The sequence below is a fragment of the Atractosteus spatula genome, chromosome 13 (genome assembly GCF_055471065.1).
Source record: "Atractosteus spatula isolate fAtrSpa1 chromosome 13, fAtrSpa1.hap1, whole genome shotgun sequence".
Taxonomy (NCBI): domain Eukaryota; kingdom Metazoa; phylum Chordata; class Actinopteri; order Semionotiformes; family Lepisosteidae; genus Atractosteus; species Atractosteus spatula.
In genome coordinates this window covers 32,913,623-32,930,820 of record NC_142718.1, presented here as the reverse complement: position 1 = coordinate 32,930,820, position 17,198 = coordinate 32,913,623, and the positions used below count along the sequence as shown (strand labels likewise).

The 17,198-nt window shown below is 39.4% G+C and overlaps 1 protein-coding gene across 4 annotated transcripts in view; it reads right to left on the bottom strand.

Annotated features, from left to right (window-relative positions):
- The window catches only part of hecw2a (HECT, C2 and WW domain containing E3 ubiquitin protein ligase 2a), a 47,740-nt gene extending 31,088 nt beyond the window's left edge, over window positions 1-16,652 (bottom strand). For 2 of the 4 annotated variants that reach the window (XM_088929891.1, XM_088929893.1), the window contains exon 1: window positions 15,930-16,652. The gene's annotated coding sequence lies outside the window, so the exon portion shown is untranslated. The remainder of the gene's footprint in view (window positions 1-15,929) is intronic. The other 2 variants (XM_088929890.1, XM_088929892.1) reach the window with 2 other exon arrangements.
- Window positions 16,653-17,198: the final 546 nt, after the last annotated feature.

Sequence of the window (17,198 nt, the reverse complement as noted above, 5' to 3'; positions counted from 1 at the left end):
CAAATTAAAAAGACTACAAATGTCAGTTCTGATCCTGGGTAAGGAGCCATAGTAAATAGTGTACACTGCACACACAGCCTTATAGGCAGTTAACAACACTCCCACCAAGCTCTCTACTGAATCACTGTCAATCTTGTCAATACTGACATTACTCATTGTGCACTAAATACATTTTTTATAACATAAATATACATGGGCTTTTAGGAACAGAAAAAAAATAGAAAAGGTTAATTAAAAATATTAGAAGTGAGACAGTGGGTAAGTCACTTATTTTAGCAGAATTAAATTGCACTTGAATGGTGGGGTCTGTTCCCAAAGAACACCAGACAGATAGAGAGACATACGGGATGTGAGAATTGATGATTAGAGGGCAGGTGCCCTCTCTCTTTGTCTTAGCAGTTGGGCTCTGGCAGGGCAACCACTGTGATATATGTGAAAGAGAGAGAGACAAGAGAGAGATTCTATTGATTAGAATCTGAGTCATTTTCCTAGAGTCTTTCTAAGGCACCCTGCCCCAGCTAGGCAGTTCTGGTAATCACAGACACAAGGAGGACGTCCCTCTCTCTCTCTCTCTCTTCCTCTCCGTCTCCATCTCTTTTGGGGTGATGTTACACATGCATTCAGAGTCACCCCACTAGGATTCTGACCCATCTTTAGCGCAACAGAGGTTGCTGCCTTTATGAAACAGTAGGTGTTGTTTTTCCTGGAAGAAGAGCCTGAGAATTGCAATCTAAAGACATGGTGATTCTTCACTATACATGTACAAAATGGCATAACAACAAAGAATATTGGTATAAAAATAAGGTTAAACTTAACTTATGTGTATGCTACAACTTGGTTTTATTTTTGGGATCAAATCTTTAGATTATTTACAAAAACAAACATGAACATGCATAGAACTAATAGTAACTCTATTTTCACCCCTTCCCACCTCTTCCCATCCCTGAACCCCACCCCAGGTGGTTTAAGAAAGAAGTTTAAGAAGAACATCTAAATGAGAAAGACATCATAGGAGAATGTCAGCTCAGTTTTAGATGAGGTAGATCATGCCTAACTAATCTACTAGATTTCTTTGAGCAAGTAACTAGTGTAATAGACAATATTTGGACACATGTCAAACATATTTGGGTGTTCAAAAAGCATTTATAAAGTAACACATAATTGTCTAACCTTCTAGTTTATAGCAGGAAGAATCCATGGCAATGCATGCACATAAAGCATCAGCTAAAACGTATAAAAATGTATCACAAACTAGCAGCAGGTAATTTTTGGAGTACCACAGGGATCAGTTCTAGGACCATTGCTTTTCCTAACTTACAACAATGATCTACTGTATATTATGGCATGGGAAGTAAACTTGTTAAATAGTGTGACAACAGCACAAGTAAAAAGCACAAATCAGAACTAAGTGGACCCCTGGTAAAGGGGTCATTGCAAGAAAGCAATTAAACGAAATGCTTGTGTATATTGTACTCAGTACAGATGATTTTTGATCTGAAAACAGAAGATTATGTGGGGACTTGATTAAGTTTCAATTCAAAATTAAATTTTGATTATTTAAAATCCTGAAATGCACTGGCCAAGTTAACTCAGGGGAACTTCCTAATATTAGCAACTCAAAAACCCAAGTTTAGAGTTATTCAAGAGAGATAACAGGAAATACTTCTTTAGTTGCTCTGAACTGTAACACAAATAAAAAAATACCACAGAGGACTGTGGGAATCTGAAACCACATCCCAAGTCATGTGGTTGAGGCCGACTCTATGGGATCTTTGAAGAAAGGGAACATAGCTTTTAATCCACAGGAATCCATAAGCCCAACCTGTGGTTAAAGGATACCTCTTATTTGTATACTTGCATATGTGTTTAAGTTTTATGGAGCACATGAGGGGATTACACTAGCAGTGAACTGTAGGTAGTGGAGTCATTGTTAGTGCTCCTTTTATACTGAATGTCTTGATACATTTGATTGTATCAATCCAAAAGATTGAGTGCTGCACGGGCATTTAAAATGTAAGCTAGGTACAGTACAAATAAACTATAAAGTATATATTTTTGCAATTTTCTCATTATTAAAAACTACTACATCTAGCACTACGTTTATCAATGAAAATATAGCAGCACACAGTTAGCTTATAACTAAGTGTAAAAATCTGTTTGAAACTAACTGCCACATGCCAAAACTCATTATATACAGAGAGGCATTTAAAAAAGTAAAAGATGAGTATTGCCAATATAATATGTTGAGATTCTAATGCCTCTGAGAATATAATTACAATTCAAAATCAATTACAGTACTTGGTCATAAGGTAGAGGAAAAACAGGCAACCTGCTTATCTATAAACCTAAAGGATACAGACTGCACTGCTGGGCTCTGCACTGTATTACTGCTGAATTATGGCAGGACTTTCATTGTCTTTGCAGTCCAGAGCTTGTTAAATTTGACTTTGAGAGCAAGTGAAAAGGACATTGAGATGGAATCCAGAAGAGAGGTAGGAAGAGGGTATTACAGTGTGTGGGGCTGGAGTAGTACGAGAGAGGTGGGAAAGATAATGAGATGAGACAGAAATAAAAGAAAAAGAGTGCTAAGAGGAAGAGGATGAATGGAAGAGAACAGAGAGGAAAGCAAGAGGGAACAGAAATTCAAAAGTGAGAAAGATGTGAAAAAAAAACAGATTCCTGTCTTCCTCCAGGTGCACCCAAATGAAGATGGCAACAAAACAGATCAAACTAGATAGGTGAAAATAAGAAAGGCCTTTGGCCTATCTTGCAAATTAACGGGAACATTAAGAAAGTATAAATACAGTATTTAACATGTTAGTGTATAATGGGACATGCAGCATAATTAATCATGCCAACATTTTGTGTTCATAGATTCAACAAGAAGCTCAAAATCAATCTGGACATTTCTGTATATACTGTATACCTTTTTTTTTGTTATAACTTTCTATTAGACTATTCATTTTTTTTATAACATTTGACAAAACATGCCTAATCCATCACCACTTAGTTCCATACAGAGGTGTGGTGAGCTGGAACCCAATCCAGAAAGCCCGCAGAAAACCCTCTTTAACCAAATACAAAATAAAAACTATTTGAGAGAGCACACAAAAAGAAGGACTGAGCTCTGTCCTAATTATAGCTGACTGCTCCCCACAACCATAAAGAATAGCTATTACATTCGATGAGCCCAGCCTTTACTTTTACAGCAAACCAGGGGCCCAGAGAAAGGGAGTCTCAGAGGGAGAGGGGGCTTAATCACCACATTTTATTCTGTAGTGGGAAGGAATTTTAATCTTGTTGGGAGTCAGATGATCCCCAACACTTACAGCACTTAATCAAACCAAAGCTTCTCAGCATCTTAATATCTCATTCCCTGTTCTCTCCTGACTTTGCTGTTCGGGGGATCCACACTGACTGACTTAAAAAAATCAATGAATTACAACAGAGGAATAAAAAAAACCTACTTTGTCCCAGGAGACTTAAATCAGCTCTGAGCGCCCACTGTTCAATGGTCACAGATACAGAGTGTTTAATGGCACAGGCCAGAGACAGACTGCAGGGTGCAAATAAGACTTCTTTCAAAAGGCAATCTGTGCTATGTCACATTTTATGAGTGGTTAACATTACTGCCTTACAGCGCTGGGCCCTGGGTTCAGTTCCTGACGTGGGGTGCTGTGTGGTTTTTGTACTGTATGTTCTCCTTTTCCAAAGTCCATAGTCAAACTGGTAGGCCAATTGGAAGCTGGGAAAATTCACCCTGTGAGTTTGTGCCTGTCTGTGTTTGTGTATTGCCTGCAATGGACTGGCATTCCTTGCAACAGTTGCTTGCTGGGATTGGCGCCAGCTTCCCTGCAACCCTGTACTGGATAAAGCGGTTAGAAAATGGATGGGTGGATAAACTCCATGTCCATCTATATAAACTTACTCTAAAAAATGCAAAAAAGTATGAATTCACCACCAACCAGTTTTGCTTGCTCACAAGAGCCAGTTGCTGATTAATCCTGAAAGAGTTCCTGGTGCTATGCAACAGTAATAGTATTTGAAGATGTTCGATTAGGTAGCTCTGTCAGCATGTGTAGGCTGCAAAGAAACAGGTAAAGGTTTTTTCCATCACACCTGAAGAAGGCTCCATGGCTGAAACGTTATGTCTCTTATCATTTCTTTTCAGCATGGAATTCCTTTGCAGTAATAAAATTGGTTTCCCTGTCCTGTTCTGCAAATGCATGCCTTACTCAAATGCCTGCTATCCTGCTAAGATTTTCAAGAATGCTCCTACTGCTTCTTGTGCATCAAAAAGATATAGACAAAACCCAAGGCTCTTGTTCCTTGAGTTCCCAGCACAGCAGCACAACTTTGATACCCCTTAAATATTGTGTAATATGGATTTATTAATTTGATCACTTTTCAGTGCTTATGCTTAAACATAAGAATGGTTACAAATGGAAGTGTCCATTTGATCTATTAAGCACGTTTAGTGCCTAGTAATTGATCTGAGGATCTTGTTCTGCTGTTTCCTGACAAAAGCAGAGTATCAGCTTTAACCATGTTGTTTGGTAGCTTGTTCCAGACTCCCACAATATTTTGTGTAAAGAAGTGACTCCTGATCTCTGTATTAAATTTACTTCTTAGCTTATACTTGTGTCCTATAGTTCACTGTTGTTGATTTTGAAGACGTTGATGGAGTTGACTTTGTCTAATACAGGCAGCATTTTAGTAATACCTTCCAAACCTGCTTTTCACTGGTAAACTCCTTAAAACAGGTTATTACTCTCTGCAGCTGGCGTCATGTTTAATCTTTTTTTTCTAAAGGGACTTAAACTGTGATGGGTTTTCAGAAGAAAGGGGCCAGGCGTCTATCTGCTTCAAGTTATTTTGGGCTAGTGTTGCAATATTAGCCGGTTTAAATTCCCTTGAGAGAAAATGTACACCAGATTGCTCTCAGCTGGAACATAAAGCCTAATAATCCTGTCCCAATTTACAGATACCAGGGTTCACAGTTAATCACACCTTCACACACCAATTTAGACGACAGAATTATCAAAAACATTTCAAATGAGAGAAGTCTATCAAGACCCTCCAACTCAGTAACCCAAAGATCCCAGAGCCCCAGTTGAAAAACTAAGTGATTCAATATGAACAGCATGACTAGGCGGGATTTTTCAAGAGCCCACAAAACCTGTTTTATACACAATTTCTCCTCTTCCCAGCCCTTGTTCATGGCAAAGCCTGACTACACGCATACACCACCCTCTTCATCATGTACACACCGATGCTCGGTTTAGCTGACTACACTTCAGTCCCCACCTGGCTAGGCCAGGGCACCTTGGGTGGCTGACACAGCTGCTTCCCGGACTGTTACTGAGCAATGACACAGCGACTCTCTGCTAGGAAAAGCAAAATGCAGTGAAAACTGCAGGATAGACAAATGCGCAGGGATAAACAGTCGCAGACAGTTTTCGCTGAATCTCTCTTACCTTGTCGAATTTCCCATCACACGTTGTTACTAGTCACTACACCCTGTAATTTCTGTATTGTAACCTTGCTGAGGCATTATAAACTTGGTGCAAATATACACTATATTTTTCTTCCTGGGCAAAATGTGAGAAAATCTGAACTGCTTTAAATTGAGTTCTCTTGTCTGTAGTTTGTTAGCATCATGCCATTTATTTTTCAGGCTTATTGATTATTTGATTGCACTTTCAGTATAACTCTCCGGCTCAACTGTTACAGGGCTTTCTGCCACATGACTGGTTTACTATGCTTTTACCGTACTCTCCTTATACAACATGGTTATTTGGTTGCACTTTAACTATACCCGTGTTGCAATGTGATTATTCCTTTGTATTTTAACTGTAGTCCCCTAAGTGAAATAATAGGTCCATCATTCATTACTGCGACTGATGTAACAAGAATGTACAATTATTGCACTTCAACTACAGTCGCTATTCTCGTGACTATATTACTTTGCTTTTATTAAAGCCCCCTGTTGGAACATGGATATTCTAATGTACTTTTATTACAGCCTCCTGTGTCACTACGTGACATAATTCACTAGCACGCGCCAGCAGCCTTTATTGTAACATGGCCAGCACAATAAAAGCAGACAGGCTGACTGAAAAGTGCAGAAACACTCAGGCAAAGGTGAGGACAGCAAGGTAGATCTGAAATCAAGGAGAGTCTGCTGGATAAACAAGGAGGGATTAGCCAGGAACGGAATCAGGGAGAATTATCGGACTAGCAGGCCTTCTTATGTTAATCCCAACCCTACCTGGATAAGACAACTGGAGAAATCCATTTTTTTTATCCAGGAAGATAAAATATGCACCTCCTTCAATCTAGGCTATTCCGGTGCTACTGGAGATCCTCTAGAATCTCCAGCACCAGAGGTAAAACAATATTATTCTACTAGGTTTTTTAAACCATCTCAGGATTGAAGACTGTCCCCAGTTATTTTTACTTAACATACTTAATATTAAATTAATAAGGGTTAACAATAGCAATTGATAATCCAATTCAAAAGGGAGATATTTGCTATTATAGGACTGCCTATTCATATATTCATTAAAATACATATTAGAAAAAAAAGAGATAAGAATTATTGAAGTGAACAGCCATTTAAGACCTATTAAACACTGGTTAAATTAAAATTATTAATTCCAATTAAGTACTTACACAAGGCTAGTCTACAACAAGATGAAAGGCAAATCAAGTAACTCACTCCTACTCACTCTAATCCACCAATAGGATCATCCTCCAATTTGTTTCAATAGGCTGTGTGACGTCAAACCCCCAGCAAACTGAGGACATCACCTCAGTTTGGCACTTAGGCTTTATCAAAGAGAGACGTACAGTATGCCTGCACCCCCTGCATTTTCATGGTGGATGTTCAGAAATCCATTGTCACTGTGCCTAGTGGCCCTTTAAGGCTATCCTACTGTATATTTTCAATTGAAACATTACTTCAAACATCACTGTCAGTTCTTTTGCTTTTCATGTCTCCTGAGGTCTTCAAAATTTAAACTTAATGGTCCTCCATTACCACTGTTTCTAGGTTTCTGGACAGGCTAATTAGTTTCCTACAAAAAAAGGGGGGTCCCCAAATACACTACTGCTCTAAAAATACAATAACTTTTAAAAGTTAAAATGTCCCTTTATTTGGTATTTTATGAAGGTTATATAGCTATTGAGTATCAGTTTATGTAGAAAGTTAAATAAAGTCTTTCACCTGTTCTTAATTATCAAAAATGATTGGTAAAACTACAGCATAGAAGAGTTTGTATTCCAGTGAGATATAGGCATAATTTATTCTTGGGTAATGCACTCAACTCTGTGCATCTGCATGAGCATGAGATACAGCACTATTACACAAAACACACATCGGTTGAGCTGTCATACTGCTTACCATCCTCACAATGCTTTTGATCAGTTACTGAAAGATGCACACTATTCTTTGAGTAATATCTGTAAATTATTCAACACAGAGAGCTCTCTCTCCTTCTGCCTCCCTATGCTTCTTCATAAGAGTGTATTCATGTATTCCCTTTAAATCTTATGCTTGCCAGGACTTTGCATACATTTAAAAAAATTGATTTTTGAATACAAGGTTTGTGTTTCATCTGGATTTCAGAAATTGTCAGAACAATTTTTATGCAAACCTCTGTAATGAGTGGGGGGCCCATAAGTGGTACGGAGATACTGTATCCCAATTTTAAAATTATACCTATATTCATTAGCACATGCAACCACATATCCAGTTTACCAGTGAACAACATGGGTGAGATGAAAGAAACAGGCTTCATAAAGCAAAGAAAAGTACATATACAGTTCTTTCACATGCTGTCACCAAATGCAGAAGAGCAGTTTTTATTTGCTTTTTGCGAGTATTTGAACCTAACAAAAAAAATCTGCAACTCTAATAATAGGTTACTCTGTACCCATTCCTCTTCTCAACATTCTGAAGGACCTCTGTCACATTTCCCCTTTTCATCTAGCACCCAAACATATCCCTCATTTAGCCTGTGGCTGTGACCCAATAAGAGCATACTCTACTGAAACCAAATTCTGTATTAACAAAAAGGAGAAAGGAAAATGGTCTGGATACAGAACTCCTGCATTACCATCTGAAAGAGATTAAATGAACTTTCAGAGTCATCAGGCTCTCTGGCCCTGTCTCCCTGGATGTCCTGTGTCTGTGTGTATCTCACTGCAGGGGCTATTTATACTCCCCCCCGGGAGACTGTTATTTATAACTATACACCACAGAATACTTCACAGGCAGACAAGCCCTGAGCACTGACCCATATATGCACTGGGTGTGTGTGCACCCCTGTAAACTGTTATGTATACAGTAGCCTTTAAAATGTATTTATACCCTTGATGAACTGTAACTAAACATTGATTTAGCATGAAAACCTCACATTTAGCAGTTCAATAAAAATCAATAAAAAGACTTACATAACTTTCAATTTACAGTATTTATATTGTGCATTTATTTTGTGAACTGTTTGTATTATTATGTTTTCAAAAGAATACAAACAAGTGTCCAAAAATCTTTTTTTTTTTACTTCACCAATCCTCCATCACCCTAACTGGCACCATACCCCCAGTCTTTACTCAAGGACCCCTGCAATAAAGTCAGACAGCAACCAATTAGAAAGAATCAGCATTGACGAGTGCATTTCAAACTACAATGAAATAAAACGTACACAGTAACTTGTAAGACCTCCAATTTACATCACAAAATTGACTACATTTCCAGGCCTGCGCGGTGGTATACTCTGCTATTCAGAACAAGGCAACAAAATTTCCTGTGACATGATGCAGCCCTGTTTCACTGTAAACAAGCAGGCCTGTGAATATATCTCTTTTAATCTAATAGAAATATTGCTCTTGACTTCAAGAGAGTTTGGCAATAAATGGAACTTACTTATTAACTCTGCATACAAATTATGTTGGAAACTTTCTGTGGTGAAATATATGTTGCACAACCTGTACTTAATTCGCACATTACACACATTACAGTGACTATTGAGCAGGAAGGGGCACATCACGACACAATTCGTGGGAACTCTCACTCTCGCCATTGGGTTTGTGACAACATGGCGACTTATAGTACATTCACAAAGTTCACGATTTTGTGCTTCATTCGAAATTTGTAACATTCTTCTATATCTTCAGTGAATTTATTTTGGCACTGAGATTTAATAACTGGTCTGAGAAACTGGGACTGCAGTTCCTTTTAAAAAAGGCATTGACTGCAGCAGCACTATGAACCTACACCATCCCCCAAACAGTTCCTGATAGGTCTGAGCTGTATAAAGCTCCATATAAATAATGTGAAGACAAGCCAGGATCCAGTGATGTCAAGGGAGGGATTGAGCCACTCATCTCAGAACGAGTTTCTTTTTAAATTCTGTCAGTCCAGCCAGCCAAATCTGTTTCTTCCACTGCGAGAGGCCCATATTAGAGTCAACATCAAACAGGAGTTTGCGCCCTTACACAGAGAATCAGACAAAGAAGACGGGACCTGTTTTCAGGATTTAATCTCTCTAGACACTCCTAAAACATCTAAAAAGGAGCCTGATACACTCTGAGTAGAAATCTTAAATAATTTTTATTTTTAAGATTTCCAATTGCTAACCCTGGGTGTGAGTTAACTTCCACAATCAATTTGCTGACCTCGCAGTTGGGCAAAACTTTTTTACATCAGCACCACAGTGGGGTATCAACAACCTTATTAACCTTGAACTTCTTAATGACAGACGTCACTGACATGTCTTACAGAATTTTTTAAAACCAACTCAAATTGTTGTAATCATTTACTTTTGATCTTTGGACAGATCTCTGAGTTCCCCTTTCATGACAAAGTACAGAGTGTTTCACCTATTTCCCTACTTGATGTCCTCTGACATCAAGTAATAAAGATGACTTTCAGAAGCTTCTATTAAGTTTCTGAGGCTTTGTAAAACTACCAAATGACAAACAATTATGAAAGAATTAAATTTTCAACATTTATTTTCAACAGTTTTAGATGACATGAATAAATCTGAATAGTCAGTATGTAGAAATGTATGGATTTTTACAGTTTGGCTACTGATAAGTTCAGCATTCCTTTTGACAAATTTGGATCAAATTTAAGTCATAAAAGTTTAAAAATATTGATGTACACCTGCAAATTCTTTGCTAAATCAAGTCCATTGAGGTTAAGAATCTTTATGCTCCTGTATAAACCCAGGGAATAGAAATGGCAAAGGTTGTGGCCCTTGACAAAAATGACAAAATTGTGTGCAACACCAATGTTTATGTTGACTAAGCATCAACAATATCCTGTTTTTATCGCTGTCTCATCTAGCACATATATTTTATGAAACTTTTGTTTATAATACCCTGTATTTTTTGCAAATAATCATCAAATGTTTATTTTGAACATTCTACTTTTCGAATCTGAGGCTTTTCTGCTTCAACCTGTTCTGAGACAAATTAGTCCCTGTAATATGATACTAAAAATACATGGAGCACTGAAGTCTCTCTTATGTTAACTAAACTTCCCAGGCTTTCATGTGCGGTATACATAAATTACATATAGGCCTAAAACTCACATTTCAATATTTAGTGTACAACATAAAGGAGACTAAATCTTAGAATAAAGGTGATGAAAATCCTGGTCTGTTGGTTTTCCAGGATGGGTAGCTCTCGCTGCTCAGAGACATAAGGATTTATTCATTTTTTAATCAGTCTAACCCTTCTTCAGAATTTCATTAAAGACCCGAAATTAGCATTATTTAAGATTAAGGCCCAGCGCAGATGATGAAATTATGTACTTGGCCTGAAAGGAGAGAAATGCACACTGGAGGAAAGTGAAAAGCAATCAGGCAGTGCTCGTTTCTGCTGCCCTGCAGAACACAGAGACTTATGGAAGTGAAGCAAATAACTGAACCAGGCCAATACACTAATGAAATTTCTCATTGTGTATAGGCATGGTAATTTTACTTTCTCAGAAATGTTACACTGGAATTACTTTGCTTTTATTGTGCTCGCCTACAGGTTTATGTTGCTTTCTGTACTAGAGTAGATTATGATACTTGTTTACTATAGTAAAAGTTTCTAAGGATAGTATTGCATATTCCATTTGTTATGGTAAGTCACAGCATTTGCATAGAAAACTCGAGTAAATCAGAAATTACAGGAAAGGAAAATGAATTTGGGCACATTTGTAAGTCATTTAGAAGAAACCCATACAAAATATGCCACAATACCACATTTACCATATTGAAAAACTATACCAGTTTGTGGGTAGAACTGCTCCAGTATGACCAGGGAATGTCTAAAGGCTCCTTCCAAACCCTCCTTCTGTTTTGCTTAAGAGTAGCCAGGCCAACAAATGTGCCAGTGTCTGTGTGTACACGCCCCCCTGCTCTACACAGACTAGCATCAAGCCTTAATTAAAAGTCCCTGCCAAGCTGTTCACTGGCTGGACATCATTAAAGATCCCAAGGGCACAGGGCTCCCAGACAGCAGGTGATAAACAAGGTTAAGAGAAAGGACCTGGAGACCTTACTTACAACACCACCACAACAGGTCCACCCCAGGGTATACAAAGTCCCATTTTTTCGTAAATGGTCTCACAGTGCATGAGCTGCTCAGCTGGTTTTACAATAAGATTTCTGTGCACTGCCATGAGATCTTTAGAGGTTAATGCAGTGTAACTTGCACACTCTGTTACAGCAGCTGCTTCAAGATAAGATAACTTTATTGCCCATATACAATTTGTTGTATTAGGAATTTGTCTTTTCGCCTACCTCAACTTGCTCTCCACGAGACACACAGACAGGGAGAGAAGCTTGGGGTCAGAGCGCAGGGTCAGCCATTTATATGGTGCCCCTGGCGCAGTTGGGGTTAAGGGCCTTGCTCAGGGGCCCAACGGTGTAGGATTCCTCTGCCAGCCGCAAGATATAAACTGGCAACTTTCCAGCCACAGGCGCAGATCCTTAGCCACAGAGCCATTGTACTGCCCAAGTCAAGTCAACTAAATTGAAAAAAAAGCCCTTAAACAAAGCCTTAAATTATAAACCTCCTTCACCATGCTTTACTAACTGGAATATTACTACAATTATTGTTGTTACAAATAAATAATTATTACTAAAACTACCATCATTATAATAACAGCTATTATTACTCAGTTCCTCATACACTGGAATACCATTTGTGAATTTCTGGATTTAAAACAGCTTGCGTTTTGAAGGGCATCAATGATAATTAGTTGCTACCATTACAACATAAGGCAACATGCTGATTACAAACCTACAGGGGGCAGAGCGTGGGTGTGAGGAAAAAGCCAGGGCTGCAAATACGACAAGGGGAATACCCTGGCCTGTCTTTACAGGACAGAGCCATACATGTCTCTCTCTTTCACAGTGCTTGGACCGAATTTACTCCAGAGAGCAACACTGGACGCTGCTTGAACAGCTCTGTCTCACCATGTCTGCTCCCATAGACACCATACATTCTGACACACAGAACAGAAGGAAAAGTGAATTCAAATCCAGTACTGGGTCCTTAAATCAGTAGATAAACAGAAGCTTTGATCACAGCACTATTAGCAAAAAGAGGTTGTTGTTTTCTGGAAGAGGCTGAACAAGGCACTGGGGCGAGAAGAGTTAGCAACACAGATGAACAACACAGGAAAACTGGAGTGAGCTCAGTGCTTTCTTCCCCCCAGGAGTGGCAGAAGAGAGAGGGGACAGAGCAGGACAGGGTACTGAAAGACCAAATACCTGTGCCTGAATTCCTGGCAGTGCCATCCAATTCCTCCACTCAAAGCTCTCCATTCAATCACCAGCTTCACTCAAACATTTAACATAAAACGTTTCCCTTGGCTTCAAAATAATTTGCATCAATGAATGGAGTGTGTCTTTTACATTAACTCCTTGAAGTAAAAAAAATGTCTAAATTAACAAAAAGGCCAGCTAATCAGTTCCTTGAGAGTTTAATCTGGAAAGAAAAGCAAAAGACTGCTGTCCCAGAGGATTCAGAAGCCCTGTTACAGTCTCCAACTTGGCCTGGGCGTCACTGTGCAAGTCAAAACACAGCACAGCTTACAGGCACACTGGTAATGTTCCACAGGAAACACCTACACTGCTGATCCTCATATTTCCATCACGGGCGGCTAATGCCATATTGTTCTTGGTCACGCAAGGCATATTTTTAAACTCTAACCCAGCAGCCCAATGCTACACTCCCCCAGGACTCAGTCGAACAGGGTTCCCACCAAACCCTTTTCTGAACTGCAGTTTTTCAATTAACTGGGCAACTGCTGACCATCTGTACTGACCTGGAAAAGATTAACCACACCAGTCATTGGTTCTGTTAATCAGGTTTTGCAATGAGTAAATTATCTGAGGCCTGTGGTAATTCACTGATGCAAAACACACATGCATGGTCAAGATATTATATAATATCCCTATAATAAAGATTTTAAAAACTGTTATCTTGATGCAGATATAAAATAATTAAAAAAAACCAAAACCCACCTTCCTCCATGCATAAAATCAGAGATGGGGATATATACCAATTCCAAGACAGATCAAATGGAAGCACTGCTTCTATCCACCTTAATTGGTGATTCCAGAATAACTATTCACTTAGAAATCCTCCCCAACATGAGCATGTAGAATGAACCCCTACAGCCTTAAGATCCCACAACAAATTCCTAATCCTGGATTTCACATGATTCAAAACAGAAAGAGTGGCTACAGGATAGCCTGAAGGTGCAGGATGAAACCCTAAAGCCTTAAGAGTCCAGGACACCAGACAGCCTCTGATACCTAGGGATCACATAATCTAATACAGGATGACAGCCTACCACCTAGAGATCACATGATCCCATTCAAGGTGCTCACTGAACTGTGAGTGAATGGCCAGTAAACTGCTCCACACCCCCACATAATGTTATACCAAAAGAGACCGCAGATACATACTTTAAACAGCATCCTTTAGTGCCTTTCCAAATTAAGATGTTCCACTTTCCATATCACTATTTACTATGTGAAGACTCTGTTAGTTGTTCTCCACATAGTCGGCAGAAGGTTTAGACAATACATATTTGATTGGAATTCTAACAGCAGTCAAGCTAAATTCCCTCTCTGAACTCCACTATAAAGACTCTCATAGCTGTCTTACCTGTCTGCTCCCCAGGGAATGAAAATGAGGATTCAGCACACAGTCAGCTCAGCGTGGGACAGCAGCGATGAACTCAATACACACTCATTATAGCTACAACAAGGAGGCTTTAGCAACTTTGCAGACAGATGCCATATGAGACAGACGCTAGGAGAGACTTCTCATTGACCCTTGGGAGTCACTCCCGACCACTTTATACTATCAAACTGTTCTTTCAGCAATCCGTAAAAGCAGCCTTCAATCCGGATTTAACCCAATTCGAAATTTCGGAACATCTCACGTGACCTGAAGTGATCATATGATTTGTAACACGTCGCCTGCCAGGTGGGCCCTTACAGGCAAGGTCCCAGGGATCGTGGAGCGCGTTTCTGGGCTTCACGAAGTTTGTCAATTTTGTGAGGAAGTTGTTTTCACATCATTTCGAAAAATAATGGCAAAACCATGTTATTATTAGCTACCCCTATTTGGATCTCGGGTGCACATGGTAAAAATAAAAATTCTTAAAGCTTTTGACAGACTGAAATGTCGCACTCCGTGAAGAAGCGAATCATAAATACAATCATACAGTATGTACATTGTATAGATCGGAATCGAACCACGTACAGTATGGATATATCCGAGGTGAGAGGTGACGGATCATACAGGATAGGTGCGCACAGGAAGCGCAGACTGCTGGACAGTGGATATTAGTCTACTGGAAAAAAAAACCGCTGACAGCCCAATCAAACGTCACGAGCACTGAAATTAGACTGAATCGCAAGGTAATTTAATAAAGCGAATTAGCTGACTCCGTCCCTTTAGAATAAATAATGTCACTGTGATACTGCAGTCCTGAAACGGCTTTCAGGAGTTGGTAGCTTTGTCTCTGCTACACGTCATGGTTGTAATACTGTACTGGATTTATCGGCTAGGTACTTAAAATTCGCAAACCGCTAGCTAGTGGCTTTTATCTTTTAAAAAAAAGGCTCTAACGGTGGAGAAAACTAATTTATGGACAGACTAATAAAATTAGTGAACAAATACAACACTATTAAATTAACAGTTATTGTATATTTGCAGGATTTTGCTTCCGTTGTTTGGTTCAGTTGGCATGCGGTCTCGAGGTGGAAAAACAACTAATCGCCATTCTAATGAGGCATACAGAAACTATAAAAACGTGATAAACTATGGTAGTGTAATTGACAATTTGCTCTGCAACAAATTGCATAACATCAACAAGTTCCACGGTTTAGGGTTTTTCTGCGTGGTACCGTTATGAAGTAAAAAATGCAAAGAATACAGTAATTATCATTAGTGCAACACAGGGAATTCAACACAAGCCCCAAGCCATTCAGTACAGTACTAGTAAGTTTTATGCATTCCTTCGTGTATTTCTATTATACATTTTTACCTGTCTCCCTTACTGTCACTCGCATATGCCCGTATCATCATTAATACTACAGCCTCAGCCCTCTCCCTAGCGTTACTGAATAAAAACACAGCTTTCTGGAACGGAGTCTGTTCTGGGAATTCCCTCGATATCTATTTATATTAATAATACAAAGAATCAGCATATAATACCGCAAGACCACACGTAGCCCACTTTGATCGAAGGTTTTGAAAATAACACACGCAAAATTCAAATCTTATCAGATATTATTATTATTGGTGTGTATATATACATATTCCGCACGCCTGGTTGTACAATAAGCAAAAACAATCTAAGCCGTGCATTACGTAAGCATACACTTTTCCACTACCTTACTTACCCCGGGAAGAAAGGAATAGAAAAGAGTGGAGGCAAGAAAGAAAGGGAGCCAGCAATTCCATTAAAAAATGTATTCAAACCATAAAGATGCTTAGAAAAAAATCATGTATTTTTTTTCGTATATCCAGTTATAGCGTTGTAGGGATGGGCCCCCGACCTCATCCAGGACTTGGCGTGCGCCAGAGGCGGCTCTTACTGCATCCCCGTGCCTGCCCCTCTCCTCTGCTGGTGCGGGCTTGCTCAGATGTTTGAGGAGTCCGAGGGGCAGTGTGGAATCAGAGACGCCCCGAAATCGGCAGTGGTGATGTTTTCCCGTGTTCCTCGAGTGGATGGGAAGCGGCCAGTCGTCTCATGGAGAAATCTCATTTCTTATGTATTTTTTAAAGACCTCACCTCGCATCCGCCAGGGCGCCTATTTCCGCCGCAGAAGCAACAGCACCCACTGCATAGCTCCCTGCAATCACAAACGTATTCCTTCGCCTCATCCCCAAAATGCACAGGTCCGTTAACTACACCTTTCTATTCTCTTTCTCCTTCAGCAAATATGTGCTGAAATATAAATGAAAAAAAAATAAAGCAAAACGGGTAAAGGAGCGATAACAGGGGTACCCCCTATTTTTTACAAACCCAGTGAAATACCAACATGTTGAGTTATCATTCAATTTTTAATTTTGTTGGATACAGAAGCACCACTTTCCCTTCATCTTGGTTTCCTACAGCGCCAGGCAAAGAGCAAACCAGGAAGAAAACGTACACTGAAGAGGGGTTTGAACCAACCCGCAGGAGAGAGTGGGGAGGATTTCTGTGCATGAAACTGAGAGCGAACCGATTTCTACGGAACATGTACTGTACAAACAAAAATACAGTATTGTACACAGATTCGGTCAGGTGAAAGAGAACCGCATATTAAGGTCCCCCGTTACCTTTTAACTATCGCCATTTCACTCTACGAGAAGAGCATTCCTAGTTTGTCATTGTATTATACACGCCTGTTAAATTCATTATTTTTTAAAGAATGCGAAAAAAACGTTTTTACAGTCGCTGTCGTTAACGACAACCATTGTCTTTTTTTTACAGCAGCAGGATGATTATAATACCCATTTCAGAATTTCTAATGCAGCACTTCATATCTTAACCTGCAAATTAAAACTATCTCATTGTCCACATTTCCGCATCCCACGCACAGAACACAGACTCAACCCGATCGCAGATATTCTCCGATTTGCACTCTCCGATTTACAGCCTTGTTCAGCATTTCATCCTTTGCGTT